Source organism: Triturus cristatus, chromosome 9 (genome assembly GCF_964204655.1).
Source record: "Triturus cristatus chromosome 9, aTriCri1.1, whole genome shotgun sequence".
Taxonomy (NCBI): Eukaryota; Metazoa; Chordata; class Amphibia; order Caudata; family Salamandridae; genus Triturus; species Triturus cristatus.
Genome location: NC_140592.1, coordinates 588,120,676 through 588,141,116, shown reverse-complemented (window position 1 = coordinate 588,141,116; position 20,441 = coordinate 588,120,676).

Below are 20,441 nucleotides of genomic sequence, written 5' to 3'. Positions count from 1 at the left end.
TGAAGGGTGGGCGCAGACCCAAGCTGGCACCTCGATATAGTACATAGCAATAAGAGGGATATGGAGCTAAGGCAGTTGTACTTGTTTCTGCACTTTTATGTAGCGCCAACTCGCCCAGAAGGAATTGGAGCCCTTTATATAAGTAACAGTTACATTAGCACAAGGACATATTTATTTTTTAGGCACAGGGAGATTAAGTGATTCGCGCAGAATCACAGGATGTTAATCCGACGCCGATACTTCAACTTGGTTTCCCAGCGCCAAAGTCGGCAGCTCTGACCTTTAAGCCACATCATCATTGCCTCACAGAGCAAGTGGGAAGATTTGTTAAGTGCTACACTGGACTGAACAATATCCAGACACCTTTGGACTGAACTGAATTCAGCGTTGGTCTAGGACTAGGCAGAGTTTAACAATATGTTTTCATAGCTTTTTTTACACACTGAAGTGTGCTTTCTTTCTTAGAGGTACAAATGGTTGTTATAAATATTTCAGGACGCAAGTGCGAAAATGCGCTGCATCGTTAAATACTTAAAAGGCCCCAAAGGCGAGACTGATTGCATTGCAACTGCGTTTTTAGAGTACTAGTAAGTAATCTTTCTTCTGTAGTAGACAATTTGCATTTCTAACAACGTGCCTGTCTACATTAAGTATCTGCCACCACAATTAATGAAACATTCGTTCTATTAAGTTCTTACGCTGATCTGTATGCCTCTTTCCTCCAGCATGAACCGGAAGCAAATCTCTAGATCACACTTAAATCATTGAGAGTTGATGCTAGGGTTTGAAAGCTGATTTTCCAGGCTTTCCAAAATGAAGTGACAGCAAGTTTAGAACGTTGTAAATTTTAACTAGCAATGAATTTTGTGTACAGCACTGTCTTACTTAAATGTGCATTATTTTGAACTTGAGCTTTTCTTCCACTGGGATATATTTTTGTTGAATAGTCTACCAGTGCCTGGCGAGTCATTTTAATGTGTTTTTGGATTCCTACACAAAATGGTGTGTTTTTTCTTTCAGTTTAAAGAAAATGATTCACTAACATTGTGTTTTCTAAAGGTTTACATTTTTCCCATTAATTCAAGCAGACAAATCTAAACTTGTTTTAGTGTAACAGTTTGATTTTTTTTTTTGGCTTTTAGCCTACCCAAGCATTGAGTCTTCCACATCCATTTTAAGTTCTGATGCGTTAAGCCCGTATGAGGCATCCCAGGGGAAGAACTGTTGGTTTTTAGGTAAAGAAATGTTCACATACGACAACCTTCATTTTGTTTACCCATTTCTATTACTTATTCTTCTGCTGTCTCTGCAGCAACTCACAGATTTTCATACTATGAGGTTTGCATATCTTGGTTTATGTCGACTGCAAGGATTTTCTACCAATCCTCTCAACTCCCTTCACTTAGAGTTCGGTGAGACATTAGAGGCTATCTCAATAAGCAAATCCAAAACTTGAATTAGTAGGAGAGAGTTAATTAACACACCCTTAAGTATTTTTTAAGCAATAAGCACGGGTGCTTAAAAAATAAATAAACAGAAATAAAAACACTTGCAATGCAGTATCTCTGGTATTACTTAAAGTTTGAGCTATTGCCGTTGCATTATTGTTAGCAACTCCAATAGCTCAAACTTTCAGTAATGCGAGACCTATTGCATTTGCAATGCAATAGGTCTCGCATTTGCGAGAGTTTGAGCTATTAGCATTGTAAATGACAGTGCCTTTTATTTATGTTTTAAAAAAACCAAACTTAAATAAAAATCATTGTCATTTACAATGCCAATAGCTCAAACTCGTATAAATGCGAGACCTATTCCATTGCAAATGCTTGTTTATGGAGGTTTTCGGGGTGGGAGGGGGTCTCCAATTTGCTGGCCAGATAATCTTGGTGCGTGGGCTTGGACTGTTACCCAAGAGCTCAGTTTTATCCTCGTTAAGCTTAAGGCTGCAATCGGCCGTCCAGGTTCCTATTTTTTCCAGGCAAGGAATTAGTTGCTGATGGTTGGAGTTAATGATTGCTATTGAGACCACTAGTTGGTTATCATCGGCATATGATACAATGGAAAGTCCGAACTCCTGCACTATATGAGACAATAGGCTCAGATAAATGTTTAAAAGGGTCGGGCTCAGGGATGATCCCTGAGGTACTCCACACGGGGCCGAGAATGTATCTGACAAGATACCCGCCTCCATGCATTGAAAAGATCTATCGCTCAGAAACGAGGCCACCCATTGTTTGGCCGTACCTCTGATCCCAATGTCTTTAAGCCTGTGGATGAGGATCTCGTGGTCTACCGTGTCAAAGGCTGCACTAAGGTCTAGTAACAAAATAGCGGCGGATATTCCTTGATCAAGTATGCTGTTTAAGGGGGGCGGAGCTTGGCTCGCGATGAAGATGGCCGCCTGAGCCTCGAGCTCCTCCACGCCGCCAGTTTATCCTGAAAATATCCGACTACCCTTCACCAACAAACGACATATGGGAGCTGTATCCTTGTGCCTGAGTGCCTCCGCATCCCGACGCTGAGACTCCGGGCTCCCTTGGCCGCCCCAATCCGAAGTTACGGGGCTTACCTGCTGGCGGAGCGCTGGGCCGCGGCTCCCCGGGCTGGAGTGACCTCGGGGCGGAGCTGCGTCGCCCTACGTGCGGGACGGCACTTCAGAACAAGCCTGTCCCCAGCGCTGCGGAGACCTAACTCACTTGGCCCCTTCCTGATCCCTGCGGAGGGGGGGACGAGGCTTTGCCCGCTCTGGATGCGGTTTTTACCGGTCCCCACTGCACGAGCGAGGGAGCCTGATCGATGTGCTGGGAGCTCGGAGGGGAGTCTCGGTGTCCCCCCATCCCCCCCCCTGGCCTGGACGCGGCGACCCGGACCGAGATCTGTGCCTCGAAGCGGCCTGCATCTGGGTGGCGGCGTCGTATAGGGGCCTTCGACGGAGAGGTTAGTGGACTGCTGAGTGAGCGCTCCCACCCGGACTACGCTGGAACCCAGAAGGTGCGCGTTACAGCCATTTTGCGCCCGCCCAGAGAGACAGTGCGCACCCGATGCCGGATGAGCCCCGGATGGTGCTCGCGTACTGAGAGTGGGCTGGTGCAGGGAGCGCTAAACTATAAATAAGGCCCTGGGGGGAATAGTGCCAAGAACTGCCTGACTCTTGCTGGGAGCATCGGACCTCTCCCGAGCCCCGGCTGGGGTTGTGTCTCCCCCGGGAACATTGCCCTCAGACGCCACAAGAGGAGGACATCGCCCTCGTGGGGGGGGACGTTGCCTCGTCCGGACTCGGACCGCCTCTGTTTCGACCAGCGCTGCGGCGGGGGACGGACATAGTGGACGTCTAGAAGTAACGCAACCACCGCGGATTCACAGGCCACTCGCCCCGATAGGAGTCGTGCCCCCTGGTACGCCTGGCCTGCACCACGTGGTCTGCTGCTGCTTGTATGCCTGGGACATTTGGGATGCGGTGGATGGGTCGTAGGCGCTCAGATTGATATTATTGCCAGCGATACCGCACCTGGAAGACTGCACAGTCCTTAACGCCCAGCCTGCCCTGCATATAGCAGTGACATTGCAAGGAGCGGCCCGAAAGACAAACCATACTAGTCTATTCTGCTTCGAGTGGCACGGCCCGAACGCTTTGAGGACTCCAGAGTGGGCGCTTCCACAACTCCTATCTGCGACATCTCACTTCCCCGGAAGCAAGCGGAGACATCTCCGGGCTCACCCCGCACGCGTGCCATACACACCCCGGATCGCCCGGAGCCTAGGAGGGCCTAGTGCGGGCACGGCGGGGGCTGGACAACATGGGGGGGAAGGGCCACCGCGGAGGGGCACAGGCGAAGCTTGAGAAGTATGCCTTCCTCAAGGACCAGGGTCCGACCCCCCCCCCCGGATAAGACTGCGGAGTTTACGCTGGCGGATGTCATGGCCACGCTGACCCAGATGCAGGCCTCGATCGGCACGATCTCCACGGAGGTTACACTCCTCAGGGCTGATGTCGCTAAAATCAACTCCAGACTGACCGAAGTTGAGGCAGCCACGGCAACCCTCACCCATGACACGGCCGACCATCAGAAACGCATCCAAACTCTCGAACAGATGCAAAAACAGCTACTGGCCAAGCTGGATGACCAGGAAGGCAGGTCCAGAAGAAACAACGTCCGGGTCGTTGGGGTACCGGAGAGTGAACGCGGCCCGGCTTTGGACCTCTTTGTGGAAAAATTAATCACCGAACAGCTGCGGCCTCGTGGGCTCTCAAAATTCTTCTCGGTGGAAAGGGCGCACCGAGTACCGGGTGGTAGGCCTCGACCGGGGGCCCCCCCGCGCCCGATCCTGGCCCGCATTTTCAACTTTCGCGACCGCGATGCAATCCTCCAGGCGGCTCGCGGTGCGCCCCCACTCCGGGTAGACAACAGCATAGTCACCCTCTATCCGGATTACACAGCGACAGTGATGCGGCAGCGAAGAGACTTCACAGCGGTCAAGGCCAAACTCCGGACTCGAGAACTTAAATATTCCATGCTCTTCCCGGCGAAGCTGCGGGTAGAGGCTGAGGGTCGCACATGGTTCTTTGCATCGCCTGCGGAGGTGTCGGAGTGGCTTGAGGGGTGGCGTCCAGCGAGAGCGAAAAGTCGCACGGAGCGTGCCCCTGGCGGCCTCTCCGCCTCCCCTAGGAACTTAGATGTCGAGGAGTCCAGAGCAGAGGATGGCGTGCCTTGAAGTCGAGCCTCTACACGAACAGGCAGCGTTGGGGATGGTGGATGGGCCTGGCCTGGGTGCGCCCGGCGGCCAACGAGGCCTAGAGGCGAACAGGGGCTGCAGATTCTGGGCCTTGTTGACTCACCGTACATTTGGATATATGAAGGGACGAACATATGGTGTGGGGATCGGCGGCGGGACTGTGAGCGGCTTCCCCCCAGTGGCGTAGCAAGGGGGGGGCGGTGGGGGCGGTCCGCCCCAGGCGGCACTATTTTGGGGGCGGTGGCGGCTGGTGGTTGCGCATGGCAGAGTTTATGATTTGGGGACACTGACTCACCACCTACCCCCACACGTGCGGCTGAGTCTGTTGCTGCTGAGGTCGTAGCACTGTCTGCACACGTGACGTGCACAGAGAAAGCGCACTGGCTGCAGTGCACGCACGCAAGCACCACCTAGCAAAGTGGTGGTGGTGCGTTGCGCGGTCGTGTGCCCTGTTGTCACGCATAAAGAGCCTCAACTCGGCTCGCTGTCAAGTGTCCTGAAAGCTATGGCTGATGAGTGTTAAAAAAATACAATTTGGTAAAAGCAGAGAGTGGCAGAAAGCGGAAGCGCACGGTGCATGCTGCTCGGCAGGCCAGGTTTGAGGTTGAGGGAGGGGCTGGCTGTGCTTAAGTGCAACACTTGAATTCGTACTGCGCGGCATGGCACACTGGTCAGGGGTGTGTCTGAAACTCAGTTATAGAATGGTGGCGCGGTATTTAAAATCAGTTTCGTTTTGCTAAATGTTGCAATGCTTCCTGCGCTTTCTCTTACATATGTGCACGTCACGTGTGCAGGCAGTGCTGGCGGCTAAAACATAGGATAACTGCAGCGGCCTGCAATGTGGTGGTTTATGGAACACAACTGCACTGCCCAGAGAGGGCTGCAGCTAGTAGGTGAGCGATCCTTGCCGCCACAGAGTCGACCCAGACAGCCCTCGGCCCGTGTATGGAGCTGCTCTCGCCGACCGACCTGCCCGGAATGTGTGCCCGGAATGTGTGGACTGACTCACATGGATTCAGTCACCACCGCAGGTAAGTAATTTAGCGAATTATGGTTGGTGTGAAGGGCACAGAAGCTGCTCTGTTGCCAGGGATCTGAGTTTGTCCACTGTGACCGTCGTCAGGGAATTGATTTTTGTATGTTGTTATTCTTAGTGTCACTTATAGTTTCGTTTTCTCGATGTAATAAGAACGCAAGTTTCAGACGGAATGTGGAGCTTCTCTGCCTTTTTGAAAGGCTGTTTTTTTTCCTACATTTTAGTGGGGGTGGGAGGGGGGAGTCAGACACGCTGTGGAGAGTGTATCTTTGCCCCTTAGCTGTTCACACAGACCTTTCTCTCCCGCTCGCACACACAGTCAAGAGAGGAGCAGGGAGATGCAGCCATGCAGGGGAGAAGTGTTATCACGGATTGTCCAGCAAGAGGAGCTCCTCAAAGCATGGACTTTTTAAACACCCTGCTAAGCTCTTTATTTCATGAGAGTGCGCCGGACCCAGGGCCAAGTCAGCAGTTGTTGGGCAGGGTGTGTGCAGCTCAGATTATGCAGAGGAAGAGTAGATATAACAAGTAATCGCAAAGCTAAAAAGCTCTCCCCTCTGGGACAACTTTTAAATTTAGCAACCAAGTGGGGGATGGATAACGGGCGAGGAGGGTTGGATAACTGACTGATTTGAAAAATGCACTAGAAAGCGGACTGTGCTGAATGCTTCATAGCGCTTTTAGGTCCAGATTGCAGAGAGGGGGTAGGTGTGAGGGGGTGAGGAAGGAGGAAGAAAGAGTACAAGGGAGGGAAATGGGAAATGAGACAGTGGGAAGAAGGGAAAAAGCAATAAAGAGGACAAAAGGGAAGAAGGAGAGAAAGAACATAAACCACATATTCGCAAAACTGTATTTGGTGAGGATTAGCTGTGAGTTACTACTTTTTACCAGGTTAGTGCCCTTCCATTTCTGTTGCTTTTCATCAGTTTTAAGCTCTTATTAGAGTTTCACATTGCTCAAATTGGTATAATTTCTCATTTATATATTTCCCTCATCGCTTAATTTTGCTTGCGAGAAAATGTAACTCATAGTTGTTGAATGTCACTCATAATTACACTGAAAAGTTGAAAATGTCACACATTGCCACCGCATATAGGACTCTGGTCATATTTTTGGTTAAATATGCTAGAGGTTGCAAACAAGTCAACCTTGATACCTCTGTACTTATATATTATTTTTGCAAAAAGAACAATTGATGGACAGATTACAGAACAATGTCATACATTCACCCCAGTACAGAGATCTGGGCCTAAATCCTTCATTTTTTTTGCTCCCTATGCCATTCCAGTTTGAACCCAGCCATATGCAAATCAGTCTTGATTTGCATATGACCAAGTCTAAACAGGGGTGGCATGGTGAGCAAACAAATGATGAATTTAACCCAGATCTCTTGACTGGGGGTGAATGTTTTGATTTGTTCTGCATTCCGCCCATCAATTGTGTGTCTTTGTACTGCTGGTGTATTCAACTGTGTAAAGAAAAACCAAAGGGGATGATGGATGGAGTGTTGAACATTTCAAGCACTCACCCCCTATCAACTAATCTGATACCGGTCTCAGGATGCTTGTTTCCGGTCCAGGGAAGACATGGCTTGGCAGTTTGGGCTGGACTGTTCCCATGAGGCACAGGGTCAGACTGATTTGCATATGGCCATGTCTGAACTGGGGTGGCGGAGTGAGCTAAAGAATGATGATGGATTAAACCCAGATCAGTTGACTGGGGGTGAGTGCTTGCAATGTTCAACACTCTGTCCATCATCCCCTTTGGTTTTGCTGTATTCAACTGTGTAGCCTTGGTGCTATACCACGTGTCTCTTGGACCTCTTTCAAGTGCTCACCATTCTTTTTACCCAGCATCAAACCCACCCACCCCGCTACCTGCCATGGGCGGCAATCTGAGGGATAGCCCCGGGCGCCAGAAGCTCTAGCTACGCCCCTGCTTCCCCCCACACGCAAGTACCAAGTTAATGGGAACTAAGCACTCTGCTGAGTTGGGGTGGCGGGTAGTTCTAAATCCGCTGGGCAGGGAGGCAGGGAGGGGGGTGGGGGGTATGGGGTTTTCTTGGAATGTTGGTTTGTGTTTTCTTTTAGGTTTGTCAACTACTCATTGGTCTATTAGGCTTGCTAGACATGTGCAGGCACACAAGGGCGACACACGACCGTGCGCATCTCCCGCATCCATACACGACTATGGCGTCACCCACTATGACACCAGAGACTAATGTTAAACTACTAGACGTCCATACACAGCAGCGCTGTCCTTCTTTCAGTATTCTGTCCTGGAACGTTAATGGGTTGGGGGACAAGATCAAACGGGGGTTAGTGCTGCAGTATCTTAAGCGCAGAGGGCCTGCGGTGGCACTCTTGCAAGAAACACATTTAGTGTGCACGACCACCAAAGCCCTGGACAGATGGGGGTTCAAGATGGCGATACATTCGGAGTTCACGACCGGGTCCAGAGGGGTGGGCATACTAATCAACAAACGCTCCCCCCTGATTCTTCTTGACTCTCGTCGAGAGGAGCATGGTCGCTTTGCGGCACTGACCTGCCAATGGGAGGGGAAAGTGTACAACTTGGTGACCGTCTACATCCCCCCGACACTGCACCAGACCTCCTTCAGGGCATTGGGTGAATTCCTGTTGGCGCTGCCGCAGGGCGAGCTTGTCATGGGCGGAGACTTTAACGCTACTATGGACCCTTCGCTTGATAGGTCGTCATGCAGGGCGCATGGCGGAGACACCTCCATTCTTCGAGAATTTACTGGGGCGCTAGGCCTCATAGACACATGGAGGGCATATAGGCAAGAGGAGAGACAGTACACCTTCCTGTCCGGAGCACACAACACTCTTTCCCGCATAGACTATATCTTCACATCACCCGCTGGGTTCAAAGGGATGACCGAAGTATCACACCTCCCTAGGGGCATTTCGGACCACTCACCGGTGGTCATTTCGTTTGCTACCGTCGACCTCTGTAACCGCACCGTATTCCCGATTCACCCCGGGTATCTCAAAATCCCTAAAATCAGGAAGACCCTTAAAACGGCGACCAAACACTATTTCACTGAAAACACTGACTCTGTCGGGAGTCCAGCAACCCTCTGGGAGGCCTTTAAAACAGTCTTACGAGGACAGTCCGTCTCCGTCATTACGGCGCACAAGAAAACCCAGCGACTCGCTGTGCTGGAGCTCGAGCAAGGGGTAAGTGAGGCGGAAGCGCTTCATGCCACGCAGGCAGACGAGGACTCTGCACATAAAGTCCGCATGGCGCAGCAGGAATACAGATCCCATCTTTGGAAGGCAGCACGCGCTAAACAGGTGGCAACTCAACATACGATCTACGAACTAGGGGACAAAGCAGGCAAACTCCTGGCATGGCTGGAAAGAGGGGAACGTGCGGCGCGGTGGGTGGCCCGGATTCAGCTCGGAACCGGGGAATTTACCTCGTAGCCCAGGCAAATAGCAGGGGCTTTCGCGGCCCACTACAAAACGATATACACTCCGGAGGCCTCCTTTACCGTCGCTGATAATGAGCTCTTCCTTCGGGACATCACAATGCCTCGACTGCCCCCTTCGGGCGTAGCGGCCCTGGATGCGGACCTGACGGCTGAGGAGCTCACACTTGCGATTCTGGCCCTCCGCACCGGGAAGGCGATGGGGCCTAATGGAATCCCGATTGAATACTATAAACAAAACTCCTCACTAGTGGTCCCGCACCTGCTAGCCATGTATAGGGACGGTCTATCGACCGGGATCCTCCCCCGCGATCAGAGGATGGCCACGATAGTGGCGATCCCGAAACCTAACAAACCGACGCACGAATGTTCATCTTACCGCCCGATCTCATTACTGAATGCGGAGGCGAAGATCCTAGCCAAGGTGCTGGCGACACGACTACAGCCATACCTCTCTACCCTAATACACCCGGACCAGTCGGGATTTATGCCCCACCGAAACACTGCCCTAAACATACGACGTCTACATGGAATTGTTGCATGCCGCTCCTCGATAGAGGAGGACGCGGCCATCCTGTCACTAGATGCGCGGATGGCGTTCGACAGGGTAGAATGGCCTTTCCTGTTTGCTGTTCTTCGTCACATGGGACTGGGCCCCAAGATTTGTGCGTGGATCCAGCTTCTCTACACCCAGCCACTCGCACAGGTAGTAGTCAACGGCCACGTCTCGGACGCCTTCCCTTTGGGCCGGGGGACGAGACAGGGATGCCCCCTTTCTCCGCTCCTTTTTGCGCTGGCACTAGAGCCTTTGGCGGCATGGGTACGACAGGACCCTGTGATACGGGGCCTCAAATGGACGATGGGATGGGAGGACCGTATCTCCCTATACGCTGATGATGTCCTCCTGTACCTTGCCTCGCCGGCACGCTCCATTACCTGTCTCCTCGACATATGTGCATCGTACGGGAGGAGGTCAGGCTATGAGATCAACTGGGAGAAATCCATCCTTTACATGCTCCAGGGCTCCCCACCTCGCCTTCCGAGGAGTTGTAATATCCGAGTGGCCTCTGATGGCTTCAAATATCTTGGCATTCATGTGACGGCGGATCGCGACAAATTTATGGCCGAAAATCTAATGAAGCCCCTGCAAAGGCTACGTGCCGACGTCAAACACTGGCGCTCCTTGCCCCTGACATTGCTGGGAAGGGCTTCACTCTTCAAAATGCTGGCCCTCCCTAGATTCCTATACATGCTACAAAATACCCCTTTCCCGGTGGCACCCTCCTATTTCACGGCTATCAACGCAGAGGTTACCAGCCTCCTATGGGAGGACAAGGCACCACGGATAGCTCTACACAAGCTCACCAGTGGCTGGTACGATGGCGGTATAGCCCTCCCTGATATCAAAACCTATTACTGGGCGTCGCAACTGATGATTATAAACCACTGGCTCCATGCGCCTCAAGATGACCCTGCTTACCGCATGGATAGGCAGCTGCTGGGGGGGGTGGGGGTGTTGGGAGCCCTATACAACCCCAAAAAAGGTCACCCCCCGGAGGGGCCCGCGGCACACACCCTCCGGATATGGTTCACGGCACAGCGCGCAATGGGCTGGGCCGGACGGATTACCCAGGCTACGCCTCTCTGGGACACGAAGCGGCTCGGGGTGCTCCGCACCACCAAGGGATTCCATCAATGGGACCTAATCGGTATCTCCAGGGTCGGGGACCTCTGGAAACGGGGTGAGGTGGTCACTTTTCCCCAATTGCAGACGGAGTACGACTTGGCTGAATCTGAATCATTCCGATACTTACAAATCCACCACGCTCTCCGGGCGGCGATTCCACCGGGGACACGGCTCCCGGAGTCATCGCCCCTAGAGGACCGGCTCCTGACAGAACATCTTATTCAAAGAGCGACGTCCCTCACATACAGGAAAATAATAAATAATCGCCCTGATCCTTTCCTTACCCTTAAGATTAAATGGGAGGCAGAACTTGGGGACTTAGATGAGACGGAGTGGCAGTCCGCGCTGTCGTCCCCCAGGGAGGTGGGCATATCGTCCAAGTTCAGACTAGTCCAACTTAAAATTTTGCACCGCACCTACTACACCCGTACACTCCTATTTAAACTACAGCGGGCGGAGTCCCCGCAATGTCTCAGGAACTGTGGCCACGAGGGATCTTTCTTCCACACCATATGGGAATGCCCTGCCATCACGGTCTACTGGAGGGAGGTGATGCATACGCTCTCCCAGGTGACCAGAATCTTGACACCCCCTGAGCCTCGGCGATGTCTCCTTAACATATGGGAACAAACGGATCATAAGAGAATGACGCAGCTATGGGTGACGCTAGGGCTTATGCTGGCAAAACGCAATATAGCCCAGCGATGGGGTTCGGGGCAGGCGCCTAACCTGGCGCACTGGATACGTGACATGGACCAAGTAATGGTGGTTGAAAAATCGGTATATATACATAGAGGGTGCCCCCGGAAATGGTCCCAGGTGTGGAATGGGTGGAATGTATACAGAGGGAAGATATGTGAGCCCCCACCAGACGCGTCAGATGCTGAACTCAGTGACCAAGAGTAGTGTGCTTTTCGAATGCAGGGGTTCGGGCTGGGAACGACGATATGCTACGTATAAAATGTCTTTATGTCTCACTTGTAACTATACTGCACTGTTGAATTCCGTTTGGAGTAACCTCATGCTATGCCTGAAGATCGATGAGTGATGTTTATTTTCTTTTGTGTTTGCAAATTTAATAAAAATATTTCACAAAAAAAAAAAAGTATGCTGTTTAATTCTTCGGTGACTACGAGTAGTGCTGACTCCGTACTATGTTCCGGTTGGGACCCCATCTGGGTCTGGTGTAAGATGCCATTATCTTCCAGGAATTGCGAGATAACACTGTTCACATGTTTCTCTGATATCTTTCCCAGAATGGGCAGCAATGAGATGGGACCATAGTTTCCCATGGAAGCGGGTTCTAGTTGGGTTTTTTTCAACAGAGGCTTTACGATGGAATGCTTCCATTCTTTAGATACTATGCACTTCTCGAGAGACAGGGAAATGAGGCTAGTAAGTTGGGCCAGGATGAAGTTCCCCCTTGAGCGAGGATGTGTGGTGGAGCGGGATCTATATGGGACCCTGATTTGATGTTCAGTAGAAGGGAACCGGCCTGTTCTTTACTCAGTTTAGGATAAGAGAGCAGAGCCGGAAATGTTTGACTGCTCTGCGCCAATAGGGAATTCCGGGGTGACCATAGAATCTTTTGTTGCCACAAACGTTTGGCTTGTGTTTGAGTGAAGGGAGTTGTAGATATTTTCCACCTTACTCTTGAAGAAGGTGGCTAAACTATTACATTTCTCCTTTGAAGATTGGGGAATGTGGGTGCCTGATTCAACTATTGTAAGAGACTTTACAATCTTGAACAACTCTTTCGAAGAGTTGGAGGACTTCTCGATCCTTTCTTCACAAAAGGCTGCTTGTGCTTTTCTAATATTCTTGTGATATTGCAGGATAGCTGCTTTGTATGCTAATTTGAGATCAAAAGCAAACGTTTTCCTCCAACTCCTCTCTAGCTTTTTGCAGTTTTTCTTTTGAGCGGCCAGTTGAGGGCTGAACCAGGTAATTCTGTTGGGATTTCTTGGTTTTCTTGCACCGGGCTTCCTAAAGTTCCTATCCACGGATCCAGAAATCCAGTCTGACCACCTTTTATGGGCTTCCTCAAGATCTCCTGTGTCTCGTGGAGTGGTCGCCTTCAGGTCTATGGGCCAGGATTCAGGGGCCAGTCTTGGCCACTTGCGTCCTAGAACTGAGCAGCCCCCTATGTGCTTGACTGCAGGGGGGTTTTGGTACAGAATAGGACTAAAAAATGGTCCGACCAAGGAATCCGAATAGGAGCAAGAGCTTCCAGTCTAGGGTCATTAGAGAAAATGGGGTCCAAAATATGACCCTTTTCGTGTGTAGCCTGGCGCACCAATTGTGTAAGTTGTAAGGCTTCAAGGTCAGCTAAAAATCTTTTGGACAATGGATTAATTAGGTCGTCCAGATGAATATTGAAGTCGCCTAGTGAGGTGAAGCCGCTTTTTCCTATAATTATGCTGGCCAAGATGTCAGGGATGGCCTCTACAAAAGGTGTGCAAATCCCTGGTGGCCTATAAATGAGACTGCCCGAAAAGGAGGATGTAGGGATAAGGGACAGTCTAAAAGCAATAGCCTCACAGTTGACTATATTGAGGGGAGTAATGGCGCAGCCAAGATGAGATTTGCAAATGATGGCGATGCCTCCTCCCGTTTTACCCAGTCTGTCGAGTCGATGTATCTCAAAACCTTGGGGAAGGGAACTTATAATATCTGGCATGGAGCTTTCTCGAAGCCATGTTTCCGTGAGGATCAGTACCTCAAGGTCTTCTTCCTCTATCAACATCCTGATCTTGGTAGAATGTTTTGGGAGGGATCTGCAATTAATTAGCCCCATCGTCCAGTGTTTTGTGTGGTCCTTCCTAGTCTCTTTGCAACTACCCGCTGAGCTGAATCCCTGGGGAGAAGCCGCAAATATGACAGCTCAAGGGGTTGTTGGTGTCAAGTGAGTGCAAGCAAGAGGGGTGAACCACTGGCTTTAGGGATTCAAGAACCATCTTTAGAGTATTCAATCAAGCTGACAGGGCCCGGGCACAATTGGACAGAGTTTCTGGCCCCTGGTCGCAGATGGGCTTGCCTTTGGCGTGGCAGCGGTGCGCCAGCTGCGCGTCGCTGCCATCCCGGTCTCAAATCCCGACCAGGGAGGTGCAGAGAGTAGAGCGTAGAATGTCTACTCCCTGTAACGCCCTGAACGTCTCAGGATCGTTTAACAGACACGATAATGAGAACGCAACCACTTGTGAAGGTTTAGTTATTTTAATGAAGGCAAAAATAATACAAGGAATAAACAAAGGTTATAGTCACTGGAATACTCCAGGCTAAGTACGTTACCAGCCCACAGCACGGGTGGTCCTAACCGTCCTCTGCATATACGCCGATCCGGCGTATGCCAACAGAGGGCAGAAATGAAATGGCCGACAATGCCAATCGGTAGGCTGTGAGGGGCACGAAGAGTGTTGGGGAGAATCGAGGAGTCAGGCAAACACCCAGCCGGGGTCTCTACCTGAAGGGAGCAGCCGCTCAACCTCTTCCTCAGACTGCACCGGGACGCGGAGTCACCTCCTGGTGATGCGTCACCGATACCCCAATCACAAGCAAAGAAGACTGACCCGAGAGCAGCCGCTCGATCGATCCCGTGGACTTCCGAGTCTGTAACGCGGCAAACACCTCCTGGTGTGCGTTACAGCTGGCAGTCCCTGTATCTCTGGTCGGGCTGGGAGTTACGACTCCAACCAGCAAAAGCGCCACTGCGCTTTGACTCAGCCGAGTCAAAAAGCGAAGCTCAATGGTTATCCGGTAGAGCTTCCGGGTCCTTCACAGGTGACGATGGGGCAAGACACGGCCCAGGGAGTAACGACTCGACCTACCTCCGTTCTTGCCTTACTGGAGCACCACTCCGGAACACTGCTCTTCACTAAGCAGGTACGTCGGTGTAAACACAATATCCGACAGCGTTGTACCTCCCGGTTCCTCCCTTTATAGGGCGTGTTTTCCTTGAGTTATGTAACAGCTCTCCTGTTTACATAAGGGCGTGTTTTCCTTGAGTTATGTAACAGCTCTCCTGTTTACATAAGGGCGTGTTTTCCTTGAGTTATGTAACAGCTCTCCTGTTTACATAAGGGCGTGTTTTCCTTGAGTTATGTAACAGCTATCCTGTTTACATAACCTCTCAACCGCTAAGCATCCTGGGAGATGTAGTCCGTTTTCGCTGGTTACCGTTTTCCTCCCCTCGCATGACAGGAATTCTTGACAGTACATCCTCCCTCTCAGCGGCTCCCCACGGGTCCAGCGCTGGCAGGAAAACGCCGATGGAACAAGGAGACCAAGCGCGGAGCATGAACCCCTTCAGCCGGTTCCCATGACTGCTCCTCCGGGCCATAGCCTTTCCACGCAACCAGGTACCACAGCTTCCCCCTGCGCCATTTAGACGCCCATATGCCCGACACTTCATACTCCACCTCCGACTCCACGCATACCGGCCTGGGTGTCCCAGACGGCTTGGAGGGTGCTGGTTTGAGCAATGATACATGAAAGACAGGGTGTATCCGCAATGACTGGGGCAAGCACACCTTCACGTTCACGGGACCCATACACTTGGTAATTCGATAGGGGCCCATGTACTTGGGATGGAACACACTGTTCTTTCGAAACCTCATGTTTCTTGTGGATATCCAGACGTAGTCTCCAGTGCGGTACAGTGGCCCGGGCCTTCTCTTCCTGTCTGCCGCAGCCTTGTATCTTCTCTTGGCCTCTATTAGGACAGCCCTTGAGCGCATCAACGTGTCTTTTATGTGTGCCACCCTGTCCGCTGTGGCGGGAATCCTGTCCTCTCTGAACGGATGTAGAAATGGCAAGAACCTGGGATGTTGGCCATAGTTGCTATAGAACGGAGATGACTGTGTGGAGCTGTGAGTGGCGTTGTTATAGGCTATCTCTGCAACCCATAGCAAGTCGACCCATTCCTCCCTGCCCTGGTCCACAAAACATCGCAGATACTGTTTGAGCGTTTGGTTCAGGCGCTCGGTTTGGCCGTCCGTTTGAGGGTGGTAGCTGGTGGACAGGGCGGTCTTAACATGCAGCACAGTGCACCAAGTCTTCCAGAACTGCGCAGTAAACTGCGACCCCCGGTCCGACACGATCACCCCAGGTAATCCATGCAGTCGTACCACATTCTTTAGGAGTAGTGACGCCAATTCCCCGGCCGTAGGGACTCTCTTGCAGGGGATGAAGTGCCCCATTTTCGTCAAGTAATCCACCACCACCAGTATTGCCGTCATCCCCTGGTCTTCCGGTAGGCCCACCACGAAGTCCAGAGATATGCTATCCCATGGTCTATCCGGGGTCGGAAGTGGATGTAAGAGCCCTTGGGTTCGGCCATGGTCGGCCTTCATGGTAGCACACGTAGGACACTCCTGTCCCCACCTCCTGACATCCACTCTCATGGTTGGCCACCAGAAATGCCGTCCCATGCTAGCCACCGTTTTTTCAAAGCCCAAATGACCTGCGCATGGAGAGTCATGGCACCAGATGAATGCTTGTTTCCTTAGCCTAGGCGTGGGTATCAATAGGCACCTGCCCTTCAGGGGTATCCCGTCCTTCAGCTGCCATTCTCTGTGACTGAGGAGCCACCTCCGCCATGCGAATGACCTGATCCCTCTCTTTATTCCCCTCAGGAAAGTATCCGGTTGGATAACCCCCAATACCATCCTCGGGGAAATGATGGAATGCTCGGTCGCAGGCAATGGTTCCTTAACTGCAGATTGACGGGATAGGGCGTCCACCTTCCGGTTTTCCGTCCCCGGCCGATATGTGATGCGGAAGTTGAACCCCGCAAAGAAGATCATCCACCGCAGCTGTCTGGGAGAAAGGTGTCTTGTGGCCGTCATGAACTGTAGGTTCCGATGGTCCGTGTACACCGATACCACATGTCTTGCCCCCATCAACCAATGCCTCCATTCGGTGAAGGCGTCCTTGATTGCGAGAAGCTCCTTCTCCGCAATATGGTAGTTGCGTTCGGCGTCGTTGAGTTTGCGGGACATGTACGCAACGGGATGAAGCACCCCTGTGTCGTGGTTGCGTTGGGACAAGATAGCCCCCAGCGCCACATCCGATGCGTCCGCTTCCACCACGTAGGGGAGATCCGGATCGGGGTGAGCCAATACCGGCGCCTTACCAAAGGCGCTTTTCAGGGCCTCAAAGGCTGTGTTCGCTTCAGGGGACCAGACAAACTCCTTGGACTTCCTCAGTAGCTGTGTGATTGGGGCCACCAATCCTGAAAATCCATCTATAAACCGCCTGTAAAAGTTGGCGAAGCCAATGAAACTTTGGACGTCCTTCACGCTTTGGGGCACCGGCCATTCTTTCACCGCCTTGATCTTTCGTTCTGCCATCTCCTGTCCCTCTGGACTCAGCATCACTCCGAGGAATTCCACGGATGTGACGTGGAAGTCACACTTGCTGAGATTACAAAACAGCATGTTTTCCCTCAGCTTTTGGAGCACAGCTTTGACGTGGTGTACGTGCTCCTCCACACTGGACGAATAGATGAGGATGTCGTCGATATATACGACCACGTAGATATCCAACTCCTCTCTGAATACCTCATTCAAAAAGTACTGAAAGGCTGCCGGGGCGTTGCACAGACCGAACGGCATGACGAGGTACTCAAAAAGGCCGAACCTGGTCTTAAAGCCGGTCTTCCACTCGTCTCCGTCCCTCATGCGCACCAGATGGTATGCCCCTTTCAAATCCAACTTGGTGTAGATACGAGCTTTCTTGACCTGTTCCAGAAGTACACTGATGAGAGGCAAGGGGTACCGATTCTTTACGGTTATCGCATTCAATGCCCTAAAGTCCACACAGGCTCTCAGCTCCCCATTAGCCTTCGGGATGAAGAAGAGTGGCGAGGCGGCCGGAGACTTGGACGGGCGGATGAATCCTAGCTTGAGGAGTTTATCCAGGTACCCCCGGAGATGCACGTTTTCAGGCTCCGTCAGGGCATACAGCCTGCCGCTGGGAACGCTGGCCCCTGGCACCAGGTCGATCTGGCAGTCAAACTGTCTATGTGGTGGTAGCACTTCCGCCTTCACCTCATCAAATACATCCTCAAAACTGTGATAAGCCTGGGGGAGAGCCACATCTTTTTCTGCCGCTGTAGCCACCGTCTGACTCCCGCTCTCATCTGCGTCAAGGGATTCCGTTCTTATTCCACAATGCAGGATGCAAAACGGTGACGTCAGTTCGATGCGATGTGTTGGCCAATCCACAGAGGGGTTGTGTTTCTGTAGCCACGGCAATCCCAATATGACGCCATATTGGGGCGCTCGGATGATGTTAAAATCGATTTGTTCCAAATGGTTCCTCCCACATCTCATCGGAAGGACCCCTGTGTGCTGCCCGATGGGCCCCGTCACCAATCGCCTTCCGTCTACAGCATAGACGTCTTCGGGTACAGCTTTGGGAAGAAGCACTAGCCCTAGCCTGCATGCCTCGTTGTGGTCCATAAACATGCCAGTGGCCCCTGAATCCACCATGGCCACAACGGGTATCCACTGGTCATGCACTCCCACGTGCACCGTGAGAAACAGGTGTCGTTGTCCCTTAGTGACCGAGTTGGAAAGTGAAGGGATGGATGAGTGACTCCGAGATGCCCCTTCTTTGGTCTGGGAGTCCTCTAGTTTTCCGCCGGTACGTCCACCACGGCTGTTACCGACCGGTTGGCCCGATAACGTGACGTCTTCGGTTTGGCAGGGCATTCACGTACGTAGTGGCCTTTTTTGCCACAATATAGGCACAATCCTTGTTTACGGCGTGACTCTTTCTCCGTGGCTGTGAGGCTTGCTCGTATTGCGCCGATGTCCATGGGTTCTCCCTTGGATGCGGTGGCAGTTTCAGGACTTCCCATTGTCACATAGGATGGAAGGGATTTTCCTTTTCTCCCATGATCCCCCTTTCTTTCACTTAGCCTATGTTCCAGCCGTAATACCAGGTTGATAAGGCCCTCACATGTCTTGGGTTGTGGGTCAATATGAGCCACGGCGTCCTTGAGCTCCTCGCACAGCCCGTGATGGAAGAGCGCCGTCTGTTTAGCAACAGGCCACTTGGTTTCCGCAACCAGCCTTCGGAACGCGTTGAGATACTGCACCAGGTCGTTGGATCCCTGTCTCAACTCAAGCATTTCACGGTCCGCCGTGTACGAGTCAGCCCTTCTGTCGAAGACCTTTAGGAATTCCTCGCGAAAAGCACCCCAATCACATAAGATGGGGTCGTCCCTGCTCACCAGAGGTACGGCCCATTGTGCCGCGTTTCCAGCCAAATAGGATATAAGGAAAGCCACACGAGCCTGACTCGTGGGGAACGCCCTTGGTTTGCACGATAAATGTAGCGCCACTTGTGTGAGGAATACCTGCACTGTGTTAGGATCCCCACTGTACCTCTCTGGTGTTGCCAAGGGGACGGCTACCGGCATTTCCACTACTACCGCAGGGATCTGGTTCGTGAGGGAGGTGCTGGGCGTGAGCGGGTCCAATTGGATAGCATCCAGTCTGGCTTTTACATCGGCTGTTTCTTGCCTGGAGGCAGCCAATTCAATTTGCACGGTCGCTAAAGCAGCCAGCACATCATCAAGTGTTGCCATGTCTGTTATCGACCGGGAGACAGTTAGTGTTTATTAAGGTCGGATATTTTGTAACGCCCTGAACGTCTCAGGATCGTTTAACAGACACGATAATGAGAACGCAACCACTTGTGAAGGTTTAGTTATTTTAATGAAGGCAAAAATAATACAAGGAATAAACAAAGGTTATAGTCACTGGAATCCTCCAGGCTAAGTACGTTACCAGCCCACAGCACGGGTGGTCCTAACCGTCCTCTGCATATACGCCGATCCGGCGTATGCCAACAGAGGGCAGAAATGAAATGGCCGACAATGCCAATCGGTAGGCTGTGAGGGGCACGAAGAGTGTTGGGGAGAATCGAGGAGTCAGGGAAACACCCAGCCGGGGTCTCTACCTGAAGGGAGCAGCCGCTCAACCTCTTCCTCAGACTGCACCGGGACGCGGAGTCACCTCCTGGTGATGCGTCACCGATACCCCAATCACAAGCAAAGAAGACTGACCCGAGAGCAGCCGCTCGATCGATCCCGTGGACTTCCGAGTCTGTAACGCGGCAAACACCTCCTGGTGTGCGTTACAGCTGGCAGTCCCTGTATCTCTGGTCGGGCTGGGAGTTACGACTCCAACCAGCAAAAGCGCCACTGCGCTTTGACTCAGCCGAGTCAAAAAGCGAAGCTCAATGGTTATCCGGTAGAGCTTCCGGGTCCTTCACAGGTGACGATGGGGCAAGACACGGCCCAGGGAGTAACGACTCGACCTACCTCCGTTCTTGCCTTACTGGAGCACCACTCCGGAACACTGCTCTTCACTAAGCAGGTACGTCGGTGTAAACACAATATCCGACAGCGTTGTACCTCCCGGTTCCTCCCTTTATAGGGCGTGTTTTCCTTGAGTTATGTAACAGCTCTCCTGTTTACATAAGGGCGTGTTTTCCTTGAGTTATGTAACAGCTCTCCT